At 44.2% G+C, this 22242-nt stretch overlaps 1 pseudogene across 1 annotated transcript in view; it reads right to left on the bottom strand.

The window, feature by feature from the left end:
* LOC146833567 (cytochrome P450 2D15-like) overlaps nucleotides 1-22242 on the bottom strand; it is a 450055-nt pseudogene that overhangs the window by 291899 nt on the left and 135914 nt on the right. Inside the window, exon 4 of the transcript XR_014960252.1 lies at nucleotides 1315-1475. The product of XR_014960252.1 is annotated as a cytochrome P450 2D15-like (transcript). The remainder of the gene's footprint in view (nucleotides 1-1314; nucleotides 1476-22242) is intronic.

The following is a 22242-nucleotide window of genomic DNA, read 5'->3' as shown; positions in this document are numbered from 1 at the left end:
GCCCATAACATCCTTCATGTTCTTAGGTTTCATAGGATCTTTAGGATAGCCTGACTTAACGCTTAGAGCAAGAGCATGAAAGTTCGCCATGGAAGGAAGGCTAAAGTTTGGAAGACAGGAGACCACAGTCGAGCTTTCGTCAGTTGTAGAAATAAATTTCCCATTGCGAGCAGCCTAACTGTAGGAATTCTTCATTCTTGTTTACTTCCAGCTACAATTTAAAAACCACGGGGCATATTATCAAGGGCCTTATCTCCGCTTTTTTGGCTTTAAAAGCCAAAAATGCCGAGATAATGTTTTCGCCCTATTAACAAGGCAGTGTTAACATACATTAGCGCATGTTAGCAGCCTTGTTATCGACGCCTCCCTTTGTATCTCTAATGAGATGCAAAGTGGGCGTCACTGGGCAGTACAACCTTGCAAATATCGCTGATGTGCACATCGCTATATTTACAAGGCTGCCCCAGCATTTAAGCAGATGTTAGTTTTTGGAGAAAAACGCTGTTTTCACCAAAATCGAACGTCTGCTAAAATGCAGACCTACCTATCCCTCACATTGGGGTTGATTATGCTGATACGACCACAGGGTCGTATCAGCAAGGTTATCGCCATTTTGCAGGGAACATTGCTGGAAAACCAGCGATGTTCCCTGCAAAACGGCGATTTCTCCGCTATCGCTGGAATTTTTATCGCCCTGGAGAAACGCGTTGTTAATAACGCGATACCAGGGCAATAAATTCCAGCGATGGACGGCGATAAATAAAAAAGCGCAAAGCGTGCTTTGCATTATTTATCGCCGTCCCTAGATAATATGCCCCCAAATTTATATTTCATTTCACATATGCCTTATCCCAGAGAAGATAGTCACACTTCAAGATATTAGCACACACACGTTTTAGAGGTAAAAGTCATGACGCTCTAATATTTTAATGTTGTTAAGTCTCACAATTGTACTAAAACACGTTAGGTGTGGATACTAATACTTGCATTTCTAGGGGTGAATTAAAAAGACAAATAATATGCAACTTGGAGTCCCATAAAAGCACCCTGAACACTGGGATTCTTGACCATTACCTATTGCACATATGGAATGCAAGAATATCAGCTGAAGTAAAATAGTTAGTTTCTGCAAGTTGCTTTGCCATTCTGTTTGTCAGTTACATATGTTGAACACTCATACCCTTTGTGATTTCTCAAAAACGTTTTTACTGAATTTATAAGATAATAGTAATTTCACACCAAAGTTACTGTACTACTTAAAATCTCTTAGAAATGGCCACACAAATCTGTGTGGTGACGGTGTTTCTGGCTTACCTGTAAAAGTATATCAGTACCAGCATGTACTATATCCTCAAAGAGCTTCAGAACTTTCTGGAATTTCTTGTCATCATACTCAAAGCGATCCCCAAAAATGATGGAGCAGATCACATTGCTCACAGCATTGTTTATCATGAGATGTGGATCAAATGGACGCCCTGGAAAAAGAAAGTACAGGAGAGCCAAAATGAAACACAGTTGTGGATTTAAAGTCACAAAACAGCTTCTGATCATCCAAAGTCATGGTCAACAGTTCCTTTCATCTAGCCCAACAGAAACGTGGGCCAACAGCACTGGGCTCTGAAACAGAATGAACCTGGGTAGGAGGCCCTTAGAGTAGAAACTAAGCACCATTGACAAACATCCCTGGTTTAAAAACACACACATGGAGCAGCCATTGACAGCCCTGGACTCCCTATGGGCGAATGAACAGAGTGCTTTAGACTTGGATCCATAGTTACAAAGTTGTCATGCAAAGCAGTGCACCAACCAAAGTTGCTGTGTTGTGGTACTTTATAGTGAGAGAGCAGGACAGTGTCATATCTATTAAAAAAATGGCACTATCCTACTCTCTATAATGCTGCTGCACAATCAGGCTGCCTATGTGAAGTCAGTGAAGTCAGTTTATTATGTTTTTGGCTCTCAAATGAGGGCCACACAAAAAATAAACACACAATTATACAACATTAATTACAATAAAATCACAAAAAAGACAGAAAAAAAGGTAATACTTCATATTCACTAGTCGAACAGTCGTCTAACATTTCTCTATGTATCATTAATAAATATCTAAAAACTCTTTAAAAAAGTTAAAAATTCTGAAACAGAACATTTAATTTGGCGGGCAATAAAGTGCATGGAAAAAAGTTTTTACATTTAAAATTCCTAATTGTAGACAAATAGGTTTTAACCATTTATAGCGCAATGAGCGTAGTGCGGGACAAATAAACAAGACATGATTACGATCCTGTACAGTATTATAACAAAGATTACATATTGGAGATACACCATACCATTTTGCAAAAAGGAGATTTAGTGGGAGCAAATCTTGTCTTAAAAGGTACCATAACCTACGGACTCTGTGGGGCATATTCCCGGTAAGGTATTGTTGTGCCAGCTTTGGTGTGTATGTGTTTAGGAGTAATTGCCTTTCTTTTTTTCCTTGTTGGGCAATCATATCCAATTTATAACTGAGTTCCCAAGATGCACTTTTTAATTTAGACTTTAGTTCAGAGGGAGTAAGTAAAAACAAAGTGCTTACATCCAACTCTAACAAAGTTACTGCTTTTCTAAAGTTTTTTACTAACAGGGAAAACTCGTTAAAATTGCCCAGGAGCTCATTTTTAATGGCTTCCTGTAAGAAATCCGATTTACCTCTAGCTAAGCAAGCTACCCACCTTACGAGGGCAATCAACCCCTGTACCCAACAACTTCGGAGTCCGAATTCCAGCCTGCATGAAGATACAGTGCAAGCTGTGTTAAAAGAAGAAATTCTTCTTAGTACCTTTCCTTCCATTTTATGCAAGAATCCCCAGTGTTTTAACTCCACTAATTCTAATCCGTACAGTAGAGTTGCAGGGATCTTTGCTCTAAATACATCCAAAAATAGTGTGAAATGTCTCTTCCCTGTAGCATTGTACAAGGAACATAACCCCATACCATGAGCCGATGCTTTATGCGAATTATGCTCAATGTGGGGTTTCTCACTTAGGTTTGCTGAAATTATTTTACCTAAGAAGATGTAGGTTTTAACCACCCCTAGTTTCTGTCCTCCTATGGCCCATCTATAGTTTTCAGACCTACATTTTTTCTTTCCAAAAATGCACATAATTTTACTTTTCGAAGCGTTAATCTTCATGTAATGAGCTTCTGCAAATTGATTTAATGCATGTAGGCGGTTAGACAAGCCCTTCGGGTTAAATCTAATATGAGGATATCATCTGCATACATTAAAACAGATATTGATGATCCTCCAATTATCGGGGCTATCCCAACACACACTGAAATGGAAGTAGGTAGGTCTACCGTAGAGCCACACATACACCTTTGCACCATAGTGCAAAGTGATGTATGTGAATTAACCGACAAACTAAAACAGAGGAACAACATTGGAGGAAACGAAATCATGAAAAATATATTTTAAGGAAAGACGTTTTTAGGGAAATAAATATGAACCGACAATTAGAGGAAACATTTCATTAAAGGAGAGATAATTTTAAGGAAAAAAAATTATGATATTGCACATGGGTGGAGTTTAGGGCTAATCTATGGTTTTTGGTTTCAGAGATTGTTAATAAATATTTAGGGTTGGTCAGGGGTTTTTAGGAACCAGCAATTAATGGAGTACAGCCATAGAAAGAGTTTTTTAGGGTTTAGGGAGTGTGATGTGTAACAACCCCTCGCCACCCTTAAATTCCACCCATTCCTACCAAATCTCAAATGTAAAGTTATTAGTGCTTACATTATGTAACATTTACATTATTTGTAAAGTTATTTCAGAAACATAAACTTTTAGTTTAAAAATACTGTACTTATACTAATACCTATTGAATTTGTTTACTGTTTGATTTGATTTTGTTTAATATTGTGAATACTGTTTGTTATATTTTAATAAGTATTGAGTCATGTTTACCTTTCGGAACATTTATCTAAATTGTTATTTTTTTATAATTCTGTAAAATAATGTGTAGTTTTGAGGGAATAGTAAACCTCACCACTTTAGTGCCCAAAACGTCCGCACACTGGGTTAGATTAAAGTTAAACTACAGGTCTCTCCCTTTTAGTGTACCATACCTTCCGCAAAATGGTTTGGATTGGAATAGAAATAGTACATTTTGTTCTTTTAGTGTCCAACATCTTCCCCCAAAATGGTTTTGATTAGAGTGGGAATAGTAAATATGAACCCTTTAGTGCCAACACTGTCCCTAAACTGGTTTAGATTGGAGCAGGAATTGTAAATCTGACAGTTTTTAGTGTCCAACACCTTCCCCAAGATGTTTCAGATTGTAATGGAAATAGTAAATCTGACCCATTTAGTATCCAACGCCTTCACCAATGTGATTTAGATTGTAGATTGTAGTGGGAATAGTAAATTTGACCTTTTTAGTGTCCAATACCTTCCACAGAATTGTTTGCAGTTTGCAGTTATATGTAATGTGTGTTTTTCACAATAGTAAGAAATAAATGTCAGTGTTTGTACATCTTTATTTATGTATTTTATTTAATGCTCAGTTTTAATTTTTATTATTGATAGATAAATGTTTCCAAAGAAACAAACAGCATTTTGGCATGTTGCAGTGGTGCATTATGTTTATTAATTTTTTGGTATGCTATCAGATGTATTTTATATTTTAACACAATTTAAAGCCATGTATATTTTTACACAAATGGTACATAATAGTTTTCACATAAGTGTATGTTCTATATATAGCACAGTGCATTCCGAGATTGATTTTCAGAATGCATTATTAGTATATATTAATTAGTACTATTTAATATATAGTTATATTTTATAGTACTATTTGATATATACGTATATATATATATTTTTATATATATATATATATATCCTTCGATTCCGTCTCATCAAAACGATCCTCAAAAGAACAGATTCGGACCACGGTATTTGTGCTTTAGGGCCATATGTAGGTAGCTAAATACCGGTCGGCAACGGCCGAAATTCGGTAAATATGCCGTTACCGCCCGGTATTTTGTCAAGTGAGATGTAGGAGGCCAAAAACCAGTTTTCGGTAAATATGAAGCGGTAAATACCGATTCATATTTACCGAATACAGATTTACCGAATCGGTAAATATGAAGTGGTAAATATGAAGTGGTAAATATGAAGTGGTAAATATGAAGTGGTAAAACTGAAAAAGACATGTAGGTAAATTCGGTAATTAAGAAATCCATGAAATTCGGTAATTAAGAGTCTGTAATTAACACAGATTGAAAGCAGGTGGTAAGCATCAACAGTGCATATAAGCAATCCCAAAATGCAACAGCGTGGACAACATGGCCGCTCTGTATGTCATTGCAAGGCGCCTACGTCTACAGGCAGCAGGTCTGAGGATTTGGAGACGGGAGGAACGCATCTACAGACAGCGCATCACACTCTTTCAACAGACTGACGCAGAGATACATGAAAGGTACAGGCTACACCCACAAACCATCATGGACCTGATCAGGGACCTGCACCCACTCCTGGACCAGCCAACAAGAAGGGCGCATGCCATACCACCACATGTGCAGGTGCTCTGCAGCCTACATCTACTCGCATCTGGCAGTTACCAGGGGGTGATAGCTGCGGTGGGCGGTGTATCCCAGAGTTGCCTGTCCCGTTTCTTCAGGAAGTTCCGGGATGCCATGATGCAGAGAATGCACCACTACATCAGCTTCCCAAACACACGGCACAGTTTCCCCATGTCATTGGCTGTATTGATGGCACACACATCCCAATCTGCCCACCAGCTGCCACTGAGCACATCTACAGGAACAGAAAGTCCACCCACTCCATCAATGTGCAGGTAATCTGCGATGCAGGGAACATCATCACTGATATTGTTGCGAAGTTTCCTGGGAGCACCCACGACTCCTACATCTTCCAGAACAGTGGGATCTACACACGACTGCTTGCCGGAGAATTTGGAGAGGGATACCTGCTAGGTAAGTAACAGTGACGCCCCATGAAACTTGCAAATCATAGTGTATTGAGGTATGTGACTGATGGTTCCCTTTAACTCACCTAGGCGACAGTGCATATGCCGTGCGGTCATTCATCCTCACTCCCTACCTACACCCATCAACCCAGAGTGAGAGACGTTACAACGTGGCATACAAATCTATACGCAACGTGGTGGAGCGCACGTTTGGACTATTGAAAAGCAGGTTCCGCTGCCTCCACAAGAGCGGAGGCGCACGCCAGTACACACCCATCATCTGTTGCAAGATCATTGCCACTTGTGCAATGCTGCACAACCTTGCCACGAAGAGAGGTACAGAGGTGGAACTAACAGATTTTGAGGACAATGAGGATGATTCAGGTCAGCCAAAGGCCAACGCTGCTGGAGTGGCAACAGCAACAGATGGGAGAGAGAGACGGGCAGAGATCACATGCAACTATTTCTGAGTAAGTAAGGGGACACAGCCAGTTGTTGTATGTCATGACGTAGTTTTAATGCGGCACTACGCCACAACACCAAAAATATGCCATTCTGGCAACATTGCGTATGTACAAGTAGTAAGCCCAGGGTTACGTCACCCAATAGTCTTTGGCTATGCGGCGCTGCATTAATGCTTGCGTCCACGCGCTACAGTGTGGGATGGCACGGATTGAGCCTCCTCACTAATGCCAGCCCCAAGCCGCCTGCTGCTCCTGCGGGTATCTGGGACCGGGGGTGTTATGCTGCTCCTGCTGCTGGTGTCGATGCTTTCTGCAGCATCCCCTGCACCAGTTGTGGCCGCCTGACTAGTCAATAGCACCTCAAGTGCACTTGTGACCTGCACCATCCCCCGAGACACGTCGCTGCTGCAGTGTGTCAGGCCCTCCTGCATAGACACAGAGCGCCGGCAGAGTAGTGATGTGGCAGTTGCCAGCCGGTTGAGTGCCCTGGTGTGGCTGTCCCTCCTCTGCCGTTCCCGGCGCCGTGCAGCTCTGTCAGCATCATATTTGCTGCACAACAGCTTGATGGACTGGGAGATGTCCTGAATGCCCGCTGCCATGTCACCCATCCCCACCGCCATTGTGCTGATGTTCCTGTCCATGTTGGCAAAAGTGGTTTTCAGTCCACGCATATGTCGCTGCACTGACATAACTGCCTTTGTTTGCAGGCGCTGTTGCTTCAGCATGTTGCCCTCGAGCCCCGAGAAGACCCCATGGCTGTCGACATCTGCTGGTGGACTCTGCACCCACGACCTGCGGCGCCGTCTTGCACCCGTGTGTTCTCCCTGTGAGGTGGAGGGCACAGTGGCATGGCTCCCATCCTGGGGCATGGTGTTTGGCTCCAGGCCCCTGCTGTCGTCAGATGTGGTGTCTAACGCTCGCAACCTGGCAGCAGCACGCCTCCTCGACCTCACAAATGCAGGCGGTGATGTGGCCGGTGACTCAAACATGAGTGGCGATGCTGGCTGAGGTAGAGGTGACGCTGGCTGTGGTTGAGGTGATGGTGGCTGTGGCAATGCTCCCTGGGCGGAACTTGTGCTGGCCAGAGCTGACCTGTCTTGCCGGTGGGCCCTCTCTCCTGTGGCATGTGCAGTCCTGCGCGATGTTACATCTGTGGACAGAAATGCAACATCAGCTCAGTGTACCTGAAGCCCTGCATTGCTAGCATCACAATAAATGTATGTAACACTCTCACATTGTCCCCTTCATCCTTTTGGCTAATGTGTGTACCATGCATTGTTGTTCTGTGCTATTCAGTTCACGGTTGGGGTTTCCCTGACTACATCTCCCATAATGCATTGCCTGTCTGCACTAACACATGGACTGGAGTGGGATACTCATTTCACTATGGGGGATGTGGGATAGGGGTAGGGGGGGCTACATTGCTGTGCATTCGTCTTACCTTGTTGGGTGGCGGCTCTGGCAGAGCTGTCGGCATCCCCAAGGCCCACGACGCTCTCGTGCTCTATTGTGGCCTCCACCAGCTCCTCCAGTTCGGTGAGGGCAGGTGCCCTGTTAATTCCACCTCCTGTCCGGCTGGCCTCCTTCTGTATTTCCCCCATCTTCCTCTTTGTGACGATCCTCAGGTCGTACCAGCGCTTTTTCAGGACCTCAATGTCCCTGGGGGTCACTCCAACCGCATTGACCTGCGCCTGGATTCCCAGCCATATATTGCGCTTCTCAGACTCTGGCACTTGCAGGGACTGCCTCCCAAACAGCTTCTGGTGCTGCTTCACCACCTCCTCCACTAGCACCTGGAGTTCCCTGGGGCTGAATTTCTGCTTCCTCCTCCTTTCCCCGCCATCTCTCTGTGTCCTCTGGCTGGACATGGTGGTTTTGAGCTGCACAATCAGGCACTGACTCCCTGCCTCTCCTCTGCACTCCCAGCCTCTCCAGGGTCTGTTGATTGTGTGCACCTGCCTGGGTGTGGCCACTTCCTGGTTGGGTGGGGTGTGGTTGCACAGGATTGGCTGTTTCATCCACTCATGTGTTTTCGTTTTTCCGATTCGGTAAATACCGATTCGGTATTTACCGATTCGGTAAATACCACCTCGGTATTTACCAAATCGGTAAATACCACCTCGGTATTTACCGATTCGGTAAATTCCGATTCTTTAATACCGAATGTTACCGAATTGGTAATTATTACCGAATTATTACCTACATATAACTTTCCGATTCATAAATACCGATTCGGTAAAGTTCCGTATTTAAGAATCGGTAAATTATATTTACCTACATGAGGCCCTTAGTGTTTATTCAGTGAACAGTCGCCATAACACGCTTCGGGACGAGCCTTGATCACATGACCATATGTATATATATGTGTGTGTATACATATATATATATATATATATATTCACTGAAAAAACCATAGGTTTCACAAACGTTATAGTTACGAATTAGCATTTAAAAAACTTTGCAAATTCACTTAAAAAACCATAGGTTTCACACATGTTATAGTTAGCTGGACATTTGACTCGTAAAAAACCAATGAAATTCCCCCGTTATAGTTAGTGCAGGCAACTATAACTCACGCGACAGCAATCCTCTGCTGATGACGTCAGATATTACATCACTGTATTTAGACACTTATTTACCCATGTCTTCTTCCATTAATCTTTAGCTATACATATATTACAAATATTTATTTTTCAGAAAGACACATATGTCATCAGTGATTTAATATCTGAAGTCATCAGCAGAGGATTGCGGTCGCGTAAGTTATAGTTGCCTGCAGTAACTATAACGGGGGAATTTCATTGTTTTTTTACGAGTGAAATGTCCAGCTAACTATAACATGTGTGAAACCTATGGTTTTTAAGTGAATTTGCAAGGTTTTTTAAATGCTAATTCGTAACTATAACGTGTGTGAAACCTATGTTTTTTTCAGTGAATTTGTACGTTTTTTTAAATGCTAAGTTATGTTTTTATTATTTTTTTTTTTCAGGTTTTACACTGTGCGCGCACCGTGCGTGCACGGAGCACTTCGCGCACGGTGCGCGCACAGTGTAAAACCTGAAAAAAAATAATAATAAAAACATAACTTTCTCCCTTGGGGGTCCTTCTGTGACCCCCTGACCAAGGCTAGGGGGTCAGGAACTGTCCACTCTGCCCCCTTTTCACGTTCTCCACCTTTGTTTTTCACCCCCTCAGACTGCGAGAGACAAAATGGCGGCCGACACTTCCTGGTTTCGACCGATTCGAATGTTTACCGACATCTCACAACCAATCAGAATTGCGCTCGCGCACGGCAGGGTGTGCGCACAGTGCGCGCACGGTGCGCGCGTATAGATATTGATATGCTTTTAAATGCTATTTTCTCAGGAAATACTGAACAGATTTACACCAGACCTGCAAAAGGCACTTCCTTGACCTTATGGCTACCTCTCTGCCAAATTCCACGTAATTCTGTTCAGCCGTTCGGGCTGTAGCTGCGACTAAATGTCCTATGGAAAAATGCATGGGGAAAACGCGTTTTGGGACCCCCCCTTTTTCTCGGCGCCCGCTTGACGAATCACCCCGAGACTTTCAGGGTAGGAGCTGAATGGAGCGCCCCATTAGTTTTGAAAATTTCGCGAGGATTCGTCAACCGGCGCCAATGTTATTCAAAATAGAATTTTTAGATTTCCTATGGAAACTAGGTTGTAACTATAACTATCTACTGGCGACCGCCAGTAGATAATATATATATATATATATATATTACCTACTGGCGGTCGCCAGTAGGTAGTTATAGTTAGGACCCCTTTTCCATAGGAAAACCTCAACATTCTATTTTGAATAACTTTGGCGCCGGTCGATGAATCCTCGCGAATTTCTCAAAATAGGTGGGGCGCTACGCTCCGCTCCTACCCTGAAAGTCTCGGGGGGATCCGTCAAGCGGGGGCTGAGATAAAAGGGGGGTCCCAAAACGCGTTTTCCCCATGCATTTTTCCATAGGACCTTTAGAACGAGCTACAGCCCGAACGGCTGAACAGAATTACTCGAAATTTGGCAGAGAGGTAGTCCCTAGGTCAAGGAAGTGCCTTTTGTAGGTTTGGTGTAAATCTGTTCAGTAGATTCTGAGAAAATAGCCTTTAAATCAATATATATATCTGAGCCCGCTTACGGTACGCTTACCGTAAGCGTACGGTGGCGTGCGCGAGCGCGATTCTGATTGGCTCTTAGATCTTAGTAAACATTCGAATCGGCTGAAACCAGGAAGCGGCGGCCGCCATTTTGTGTATTTCACTCAGAAAAAAAAGAGTGAAAACAAGAAAAGGGGGCAATGAGGAGAGTTACAGACCCCCTTACATTTGTGAGGGGGTCAAAGAAGGACTGTAAAGTACAAAGAAAACATTTATTGATTTTAAAAAAAATCACGGGGTACGCGTACGGTAAGCTTACGGTAAGCGTACGGTAGAAAAAAAAAAAAAAAAAATTAAAATCAGATTTAAGTGTTTAGATATTAGGGGGCTCTAAAAAGAGCCGTTGTGTTTATGAAATGATTTTTTAGTGGTACCTACAAGTAAGTACCGATGCAGAGTCTAAGGTTCAAGAGGAAGACTCTGTTCCCTTCATCATTGAAGTGCACACCATCTCCTCTATAAATGTCTTGCATGTCATAACGCAAGTTGTTGTGGTAAATGGCACCCATACCATAGTCACGGAGGAAAGCAGAAACAGATTTGTTGACGTGCTTTCTTGCTTTGTCATCGCACCGCGTGCCCACCGTGCGTGCACGGCACTAACTGCGTAAAGTGGGCGCGCGGTGCACGAAGCGCACCGTGCGCGCACGGAACGAACTGCGTTAAGTGGGCGCGCACGCCACGAATGGCGTAAAGTAACTTAGCATTTAAAAAACCGTACAAATTCACTGAAAAAACCATAGGTTTCACACACGTTATAGTTAGGAATTAGCATTTAAAAAACCTTGCAAATTCACTGAAAAAACCATAGGTTTCACACATGTTATAGTTAGCGGAAATTTTACTGATAAAAAACCAATGAAATTCCCCCGTTATAGTTAGTGCAGCTAAATATAACTCGCGCGACCGCAATCCACTGCTGATGATGTCACATATTACATCACTGTATTCACTAAGATACTGTTAATAAGTCAGTTATACAATTAATTTTACAAAAAAAAACATCCATTTAGACACTTATTTACCCATTTATTCTTCCATTAACCTTTAGATATACATATATAAAAAATATTTATTTTTCAGAAAGACACATATTCACTGGATGATGTCATCAGTGATGTCATTTGAGATGTCATCAGTGATGTCATGAGTGATGTCACTGACCATTTCATGAGTGATGTAATATGTGACGTCATCAGCAGTGGATTGCGGTCGCGCGAGTTATATTTAGATGAACTAACGGGGGAATTTCAATGGTTTTTTACGAGTGAAATGTCAAGCTAACTATAACATGAGTGAAACCTATGGATTTTTCAGTGAATATATATATATATATATATATATATATATATATATATATAAAGTCCAACACTCATTCACTCCTTGGAATGAGCCCGACACATGCAGGGATTAAAACAATTTGGATTTTATTCAGCGAATCACTTACAGCGCGTAGGGATCAAAATTCAAGAAACGCTGTGGCAGACGCGTTTCAGCCGTAAGGCTATCCTCAGTGCCTGGTTTCAAACAGTTCGTTACAACTGTGGCAGGTTTAAATCTCCTGGTGTTACTGAAGCCACTCCCACAAGCTAGATGTTTCAGCTCCTCCTCTGCACACTGTGATACACCTCGTGCTGGGCTTGGACCCGCTGCATGCTGGTCAATGAAATTCGGCGTGGTGACCACTTCAGTAAGCGGTTACAACCAGACTCCCAGTGGTGTCCCCCATTGGCATCCGGACCTCATTCACCAAACTGCGGATCCAAGTAAGATGAAAGGTTTCAGGCTGAGACCAATTGTATCCCCCGCAGTAAAAATTGCAGCCTCTCTCCCCGTGCAGTCAATATAAACACCGTGGTAGTGTAACCGCTTGGGGGGGTGACACGTATTAAATACAAAGTCCAAAAGATGCTGGCTTACGTGTCACACCTGACCGAAAGGGCGTGCCGGTTACCAGTGCCTGCTTACTGGTCTAAACATAAAGTCCAACACTCATTCACTCCTTGGAATGAGCCCGACACATGCAGGGATTAAAACAATTTGGATTTTATTCAGCGAATCACTTACAGCGCGTAGGGATCAAAATTCAAGAAACGCTGTGGCAGACGCGTTTCAGCCGTAAGGCTTTCCTCAGTGCCTGGTTTCAAACAGTTCGTTACAACTGTGGCAGGTTTAAATCTCCTGGTGTTACTGAAGCCACTCCCACAAGCTAAATGTTTCAGCTCCTCCTCTGCACACTGTGATACACCTCGTGCTGGGCTTGGACCCGCTGCATGCTGGTCGATGAAGTTCGGCGTGGTGACCACTTCAGTAAGCGGTTACAACCAGACTCCCAGTGGTGTCCCCCATTGGCATCCGGACCTCATTCACCAAACTGCGGATCCAAGTAAGATGAAAGGTTTCAGGCTGAGACCAATTGTATCCCCCGCAGTAAAAACTGCAGCCTCTCTCCCCATGCAGTCAATATAAACACCGTGGTAGTGTAACCGCTTGGGGGGGTGACACGTATTAAATACAAAGTCCAAAAGATGCTGGCTTACGTGTCACACCTGACCGAAAGGGCGTGCCGGTTACCAGTGCCTGCTTACTGGTCTAAACATAAAGTCCAACACTCATTCACTCCTTGGAATGAGCCCGACACATGCAGGGATTAAAACAATTTGGATTTTATTCAGCGAATCACTTACAGCGCGTAGGGATCAAAATTCAAGAAACGCTGTGGCAGACGCGTTTCAGCCATAAGGCTTTCCTCAGTGCCTGGTTTCAAACAGTTCGTTACAACTGTGGCAGGTTTAAATCTCCTGGTGTTACTGAAGCCACTCCCACAAGCTAGATGTTTCAGCTCCTCCTCTGCACACTGTGATACACCTCGTGCTGGGCTTGGACCCGCTGCATGCTGGTCGATGAAGTTCGGCGTGGTGACCACTTCAGTAAGCGGTTACAACCAGACTCCCAGTGGTGTCCCCCATTGGCATCCGGACCTCATTCACCAAACTGCGGATCCAAGTAAGATGAAAGGTTTCAGGCTGAGACCAATTGTATCCCCCGCAGTAAAAACTGCAGCCTCTCTCCCCGTGCAGTCAATATAAACACCGTGGTAGTGTAACCGCTTGGGGGGGTGACACGTATTAAATACAAAGTCCAAAAGATGCTGGCTTACGTGTCACACCTGACCGAAAGGGCGTGCCGGTTACCAGTGCCTGCTTACTGGTCTAAACATAAAGTCAAACACTCATTCACTCCTTGGAATGAGCCCGACACATGCAGAGATTAAAACAATTTGGATTTTATTCAGCGAATCACTTACAGCGCGTAGGGATCAAAATTCAAGAAACGCTGTGGCAGACGCGTTTCAGCCGTAAGGCTTTCCTCAGTGCCTGGTTTCAAACAGTTCGTTACAACTGTGGCAGGTTTAAATCTCCTGGTGTTACTGAAGCCACTCCCACAAGCTAGATGTTTCAGCTCCTCCTCTGCACACTGTGATACACCTCGTGCTGGGCTTGGACCCGCTGCATGCTGGTCGATGAAGTTCGGCGTGGTGACCACTTCAGTAAGCGGTTACAACCAGACTCCCAGTGGTGTCCCCCATGGCATCCGGACCTCATTCACCAAACTGCGGATCCAAGTAAGATGAAAGGTTTCAGGCTGAGACCAATTGTATCCCCCGCAGTAAAAACTGCAGCCTCTCTCCCCGTGCAGTCAATATAAACACCGTGGTAGTGTAACCGCTTGGGGGGGTGACACGTATTAAATACAAAGTCCAAAAGATGCTGGCTAACGTGTCACACCTGACCGAAAGGGCGTGCCGGTTACCAGTGCCTGCTTACTGGTCTAAACATAAAGTCCAACACTCATTCACTCCTTGGAATGAGCCCGACACATGCAGGGATTAAAACAATTTGGATTTTATTCAGCGAATCACTTACAGCGCGTAGGGATCAAAATTCAAGAAACGCTGTGGCAGACGCATTTCAGCCGTAAGGCTTTCCTCAGTGCCTGGTTTCAAACAGTTCGTTACAACTGTGGCAGGTTTAAATCTCCTGGTGTTACTGAAGCCACTCCCACAAGCTAGATGTTTCAGCTCCTCCTCTGCACACTGTGATACACCTCGTGCTGGGCTTGGACCCGCTGCATGCTGGTCGATGAAGTTCGGCGTGGTGACCACTTCAGTAAGCGGTTACAACCAGACTCCCAGTGGTGTCCCCCATTGGCATCCGGACCTCATTCACCAAACTGCGGATCCAAGTAAGATGAAAGGTTTCAGGCTGAGACCAATTGTATCCCCCGCAGTAAAAACTGCAGCCTCTCTCCCCGTGCAGTCAATATAAACACTGTGGTAGTGTAACCGCTTGGGGGGGTGACACGTATTAAATACAAAGTCCAAAAGATGCTGGCTTACGTGTCACACCTGACCGAAAGGGCGTGCCGGTTACCAGTGCCTGCTTACTGGTCTAAACATAAAGTCCAACACTCATTCACTCCTTGGAATGAGCCCGACACATGCAGGGATTAAAACAATTTGGATTTTATTCAGCGAATCACTTACAGCGTGTAGGGATCAAAATTCAAGAAACGCTGTGGCAGACGCGTTTCAGCCGTAAGGCTTTCCTCAGTGCCTGGTTTCAAACAGTTCGTTACAACTGTGGCAGGTTTAAATCTCCTGGTGTTACTGAAGCCACTCCCACAAGCTAGATGTTTCAGCTCCTCCTCTGCACACTGTGATACACCTCGTGCTGGGCTTGGACCCGCTGCATGCTGGTCGATGAAGTTCGGCGTGGTGACCACTTCAGTAAGCGGTTACAACCAGACTCCCAGTGGTGTCCCCCATTGGCATCCGGACCTCATTCACCAAACTGCGGATCCAAGTAAGATGAAAGGTTTCAGGCTGAGACCAATTGTATCCCCCGCAGTAAAAACTGCAGCCTCTCTCCCCGTGCAGTCAATATAAACACCGTGGTAGTGTAACCACTTGGGGGGGTGACACGTATTAAATACAAAGTCCAAAGATGCTGGCTTACGTGTCACACCTGACCGAAAGGGCGTGCCGGTTACCAGTGCCTGCTTACTGGTCTAAACATAAAGTCCAACACACATTCACTCCTTGGAATGAGCCCGACACATGCTCCACTCCAGGAAAAGAGCACGCACACAAGGGATATTTGGGTTTAGGCCTTTTTATTAAATAAAGCCTTCTCTGACCCTGCATATAGAGACGTGTTTCAGCTGACGAAGCAGCCTTCCTCAATCTAATGTGCGCCATTTTGGTATCAGCCTATATACACTGTTGTAATCATGGACATTGAAAAGTTCATGACGGCTGAAATTGAATATTCATTCAAATCAGTGAATAAATGCAAAACCATTTCATTATTACTAGATATTGGTGGATAATGCTATCGACAACAATATAATACATAATGTATCAAGAGGTTTATCAATAAAGTGTGTAGTGCAAAAACCGAACCGCTATAATATATAAACTTGATTGTACTTGAACACTGAAAACAAAAAAATAAATACCTTCATGTTGTTGTAAACCTAATAATCACCATAAGCCATTATATAAAACCATCGCACTGGTCACATGATTGGAAATATATATACATACATTTTGTCGGTACTGACAATGGGGCTCAAACTGCGCATTTGGGGTGTTGTAATAACATGTGTACCCTAGCTTCTATAGCTACTAGTTAACATGCGACATGCCATTAGTCAGCGCTATTGTTTAAGTTATGTTTCCAATTCTGACAAGGCATACTAGCACAGTATATTTTCGTCTTCAATAATGAGACAGACTTGACTTCATGATTTTTTCCCCATGTTTTTTCCCCATGGTGCTTTCATGTGATGAATATCGGCAATTTAATGTAGCGTGTCTCCCTTGAATTTCATTTTTAAGCAGAGCGATGTGTGTATATATATTTCTAACCATGTGACCAGTGCGATGGTTTTAAATCTGCCAACCTCTGTGGCGCTAAAGTAGTCGATTAGTGGAGTTTTTAGTCATTTCTTTAGTAAAATGAGGATTGTATTAGCATGTTGTAGTGCTTAACTATGCCTGTTACAGGTACATATGCTAGGGCTATTAGCTTTTTAATCTCAGAATCAAACTGACAGTTTTTTCCATATTCTACAGTTATTGCAGATTTTTGCAGATATTGCCAAATTATTTGTTTGAAGTGGTAATTGTAGCCTTTTATGGTTGTGTGTGGGGTATAGATTTAGGGTCTGATTACGAGCTTGGCTGTGTGACTGACTGACCGTCAAGGCAGTGGTCCCAAGAAGACCACGGCGGTCTCCTGCCCACAGTATTATAATTAAGGCTCCCTGTTTTCCGTTTTAACAGATTTTTACAGATGAATACCGACAGAAAACCATTTATTTTCCTGTCTGTATTTATTTTTAAATGTGAATAAAAACAGAAATTGGGTTGTTTTTGAGTGATTCTGAATACTGTCAATCATGGCTGCCAGGCCAAAAGCTGTGCGGATTAACAGGCAAGGGGATTGCAAAAAGAAAGGAATTTTGGTAAAGAGCCTTAAACAGGAATAGATTTGCACAACCATAATACTAAAATGTGCATTTTTTCTTATAAGTGCATATTTTATCATCTGAGTGTGTATATATATCATTGAAACCTGTCAGGCGTTCAGGCACAAGTGTACATTAACCGATTAAATAAATGCAGAAATATACACATTTCAGCTTAATTTTTTTAACAAAACCTATAATAAATATGGATAAATACAGGTAAAATTAGCAAAAAATAAACATGGATAAATACAGACGGAAATGACAAAAATATAAATACCATAAAACCGGGAGCCCTAATTATAATGAATGGAGGTTGAGCGGCAGACACCACGACAAAGTACCCCTCGCAAGCAATGTGGCGGACTTAAATGCTGGATATTAGTTCACTGACACTGTCACTATATACTCCAGAACTGAAGAAAACAGTACTGCTTTGAAATTAAAAAGAGAAAGAAGAAACACTATCTACCCCAGCATGGACAGACTTTCCTGTGCTTCTGGAGAGCTGGAGTCTGACAATTCTGAGTGTCAGTAAAGGAAATCAACTGAGAGAGGCTGGAGAATATTGATCACTGCTCAGCTTGACTATGATGTGCTCTGAGATGCCATATATGCCCTTATTCCTCCGCACCTGCTGCTGCACCGGCATTTACCTGACCAGCAGCGCTTAGACCATCAGGGCCTGTTTACCTCCTTACCGCTCACTCCAACAGTTTTCCTATGATGAGGGACCAGAGAGCGATTCTACCCACCTATGCACCTTTGTTCAATGACGAGCAACAATAATTTCAGTTTGTCCCTCATACCTGTATGGCAATTTTGATCTCTACATTGGCAGTTTGACTGTGCCAGAGTCAGTTGCTTCTGCTGACTATGCAGCACTGTAGAATACATCTGCTAATCAAGGGTACACACTAGGGGTGGGCGGAATTTGCGAAATCCACTTCCGCAAATTATCGCGAAAATGTTTAAAATTATCGCAAACAAGCGGAAATATCGCAAAGATGCGGAATTTTTGTTCCCGCATGTTCGCGAGATTTTCTGCATGGTTGCGGGTCGCCAACTTACCCATGTGGTTGTTCGCGGGTGCGGCCATCTTGTTTTGAGTTGTCTCGCGGTGCATGATCGCGAGAAGAAAGACGTGATCGCGCGACGCATGATGTCACTGCGGGCGCGAACTGTCGTGAGACAGCGCAAATGGCTAAAAACAATCCAACATCTCATGGAGAACGCGACCGGATCAAGAAAACTTGTCGGCGAACGCAGGGATTCAGGTAAGGCGATCGCGTGCGCGCGAGAATGTATTATTTTACAGCGCGAGCAAGAAACAAATTATCGCCAAGCTGCGGAGAGCGGAAATTTTGACATTTTCCCGCTCTCCGTGGAACGCGAAAATGTCAAATTATCGCAATTTCCGCGAACGGAACGAAATTTTTGCCCAGGCCTAGTACACACCCTGAGCTAAAACGAAATTGAGATAGGAAGAAAGCATAACCAACCCACAGCATGGATCGTGCTCAAGCAGCGCAGTTCCACCAAACAATAGGGTGTTCCATCTGCAGAACGAAGTTTGATATAACCTTGCAAAACTGTGCCCTGACTTTGCGCTTTGACTACAAAGAAAAACTTACAATTAAAGCTGTATTTCTTGCCGGAAGACCAACGTATTGCTAGTATAGTAGTTATCCATAAGTCGGGAAAGCCAGTGGACGACTGTAGCTCTTACAGGCCAATCTCGTTGATAACTGCGGAAGCTAAGGTTTTGGCGAAAGTGCTTGCTTCGCGCCTTTGAACAGTGATCTCCTCCCTGGTACACCCAGATCAGTCGGGCTTTATGCCAGGAAGAAATACGGCTCTTAATATTCGCCGACTGCATAATGTGATGGCGCGCAGGGCCTTCCTAGAGGAAGATGCAGTCATATTGTCCTTGGATGCCTCCACGGCTTTCGATTCTATCGAATGGCCATATTTGTTTGAAGTTCTCAAAAGGGTTGGGCTTGGCCCCAAATTTATTCGGTGGGTGAAACTACTTTACACTGACATCCAGGGGCAGGTCAGAGTTAACAGCCATACTTCCCGGCTTTTTACGCTTAGGAGGGGCACGAGACAGGTATGCCCACTCTCCCCACTGCTGTTTTCCCTTATGCTGGAGCCACTCGCGGCTTGGATCCGTCGTGATGTTATGATACGGGGCCTCCGATGGACTTTGGAATGCGAAGATAGAATATCCTTGTATGCTGATGACCTACTGCTATACCTTGCATCCCCATACAGGTCCATGTGTACGGTCCTTGATATTTTTAAAAGCTTTGGGAAATATTCGGGATATGCCATCAACTGGGGCAAGTCGGTGCTGTTTGTGTTACATGGGCAAGTTCCCTGCCTCCCCAGGTGGTCGTAGTGGATGGTTTTCAATATTTGGGAATCTTCATTACGTCGGACCCAGCACTCTTTCATAGCCATAATATGGCAACCCCACTGACTAGACTGCGGGCAGACGTTAAACACTGGAGATCGCTTAGGAGGGGCACGAGACAGGTATGCCCACTCTCCCCACTGCTGTTTTCCCTTATGCTGGAGCCACTCGCGGCTTGGATCCGTCGTGATGTTATGATACGGGGCCTCCGATGGACTTTGGAATGCGAAGATAGAATATCCTTGTATGCTGATGACCTACTGCTATACCTTGCATCCCCATACAGGTCCATGTGTACGGTCCTTGATATTTTTAAAAGCTTTGGGAAATATTCGGGATATGCCATCAACTGGGGCAAGTCGGTGCTGTTTGTGTTACATGGGCAAGTTCCCTGCCTCCCCAGGTGGTCGTAGTGGATGGTTTTCAATATTTGGGAATCTTCATTACGTCGGACCCAGCACTCTTTCATAGCCATAATATGGCAACCCCACTGACTAGACTGCGGGCAGACGTTAAACACTGGAGATCGCTTCCTTTGTCCTTGGTGGGACGTGCCGCCCTCTTCAAAATGATGGTGCTCCTGCGATTTTTGTATGTCCTTCAGATTTGCCCACACCGTATTCTGGATGCATATTTCGCAGCGATCGAAGGGGAGGTACGCACGCTGTTGTGGGATGGTAGGGCCCCTAGAATCACCCTCCAGAAATTAACAAAGGGATGGTACGACGGGGGGATAGCGTTGCCCGACCTTAGGTTGTACTACTGGGCCTCTCAATTGGTGGCAGTTAATCATTGGATGTACGTCCTGCCGACTGACCCGGCATACGCCCTGGACAGGTACCAGATGGACCGTTCGGGCTATTTTGGTGCCCTGTATTCCCGAACCAAGAAACAAAAGTTTGTTGGCCCAACACTGCACACAATACAAATTTGGCATCTTGCAAACTCAAGGCTGGGATGGGCTAATGCTCTCACAAAGGCAACGCCCTTATGGTACACTCAGAAACTCGGCATGCTATGCTATCAACCAGAGTTTGACGGGTGGGATATGATAGGCATCTCGACAGTGAAAGACATGATTAAAAAGGGGGCAATACTTAAATTTGATGATCTCCGGTAGACATACCAGATGGCTCCAGGGGAGGTTTATTGCACATTTGTCGAGGCACAACATGAGAAATCGTATAACCAGTGAAGCTGGTCTCAACTTTACACTTGTGTGTATCAGATTACAAGTCCACAAAATACTGCAGGAATTTCTTTTCAAAATGTCTTTATTTTTTCCTCTTTTGATGCCACATATGTAAAAAGAAACAGCCGACACGTGTTTCGTACAAAAGGACTTTTTCAAGGCTAATATGTGCTCAGAAGTCCACTCAAAACATCCATAGTTGATCGAAAAGTTCAGGACAGCTAGAACAACCGGGAATATGTAACCCCTTGTTTGCAATGGAAATGGCGTTCCCTGAATCGTGTATTTTCCGATTTGGGATGGCCTTTGTTGAGGTCATGGTAAACCTGTTGCAAGTTCGATATCTTGACTATTCTGAGAAAAGGAAAAGAAATTCCTGCAGTATTTTGTGGACTTGTAATCTGATACACACAAGTGTAAAGTTGAGACCAGCTTCACTGGTTATACGATTTCTCATGTTGTGCCTCGACAAATGTGCAATAATTCTGTGGATTCCAAAGGGCCTTTGTGTCAGTTGTTGGGTTCGATTTATCCTCCAGAGGCAGAGGAGGGTTTTGTCTGAGAGCACCCAAAAAAAAACCTATTCATTTAGTGAACTATTAAGGCATTCAGATGACATAATGGATGTGCATATAAGATTCTGGCTAGCTTCTGCTCAAGTTTCCGTGTGTTAAGGCTCCAGGGAGGTCTTCAGGTATCTGCAAATCACACATGCCTTAAGGGCGGCCTTCCCGAGCTGCAAGGGCATTCCGGACTCATCGCCTCTGGAGGATCGATTACTTGATGGGCCATTGCAGTCTAAAGCGATCTCCCTGACATATAAAAAACTCAGTAATAATTTACCGGACAACTTTGGCAAGCTCAAGGAGCAGTGGGAAAAAGACCTGGGGCTGATTGACGAGGATGATTGGCAACTGGCCCTCATGTCACCTAGGGAGGCAGCCATCACGCATCGATTCAGACTGATCCAACTTAGGATTCTGCATCGGTCATACATGACGGGGATAACTCTTGCTAAAATTGGGGTGAGGCAGGATGACTGCAAACACCAGGCTACCTTCTACCACACGCTGTGGGAATGTCCGATGGTGCGTAATTTCTGGGAGAGGGCCACGACGCATATGCAGTCTGCACTGGGGAAGACAGTAGACCTGACTGCCCGCCTAGGCCTCCTAAACATATGGGTGGACTCAGATCTGACAGAGATCGAACAGCAATTGGTGATGCTGGGGTACACTTTGGTGAAAAGAGAGTTGGCTCGGGCTGGGGTGGAGTGACACCACCTGCTGTATCGGTGTGGCTGAAGGAATTGGACAAGTGCATGATTGCGGAAAAGGAGGTGTTCATAACTAGGGGGTGCCCGAAAAAATGGGATAAAAAATGGTCCAAATGGAATACTTACAGGGGAGAGATTTGTGTATCACCCATGGTGGATTTGGAAATGCGTGGAAGCAGGGACAGGGATCTGATTTCTTGAAAAAAATGTAAT

Source organism: Triturus cristatus, chromosome 4_2 (genome assembly GCF_964204655.1).
Source record: "Triturus cristatus chromosome 4_2, aTriCri1.1, whole genome shotgun sequence".
NCBI lineage: Eukaryota > Metazoa > Chordata > Amphibia > Caudata > Salamandridae > Triturus > Triturus cristatus.
Note: the sequence above shows the minus strand (reverse complement) of the source record. Positions and strands in the feature narration are given on the sequence as shown.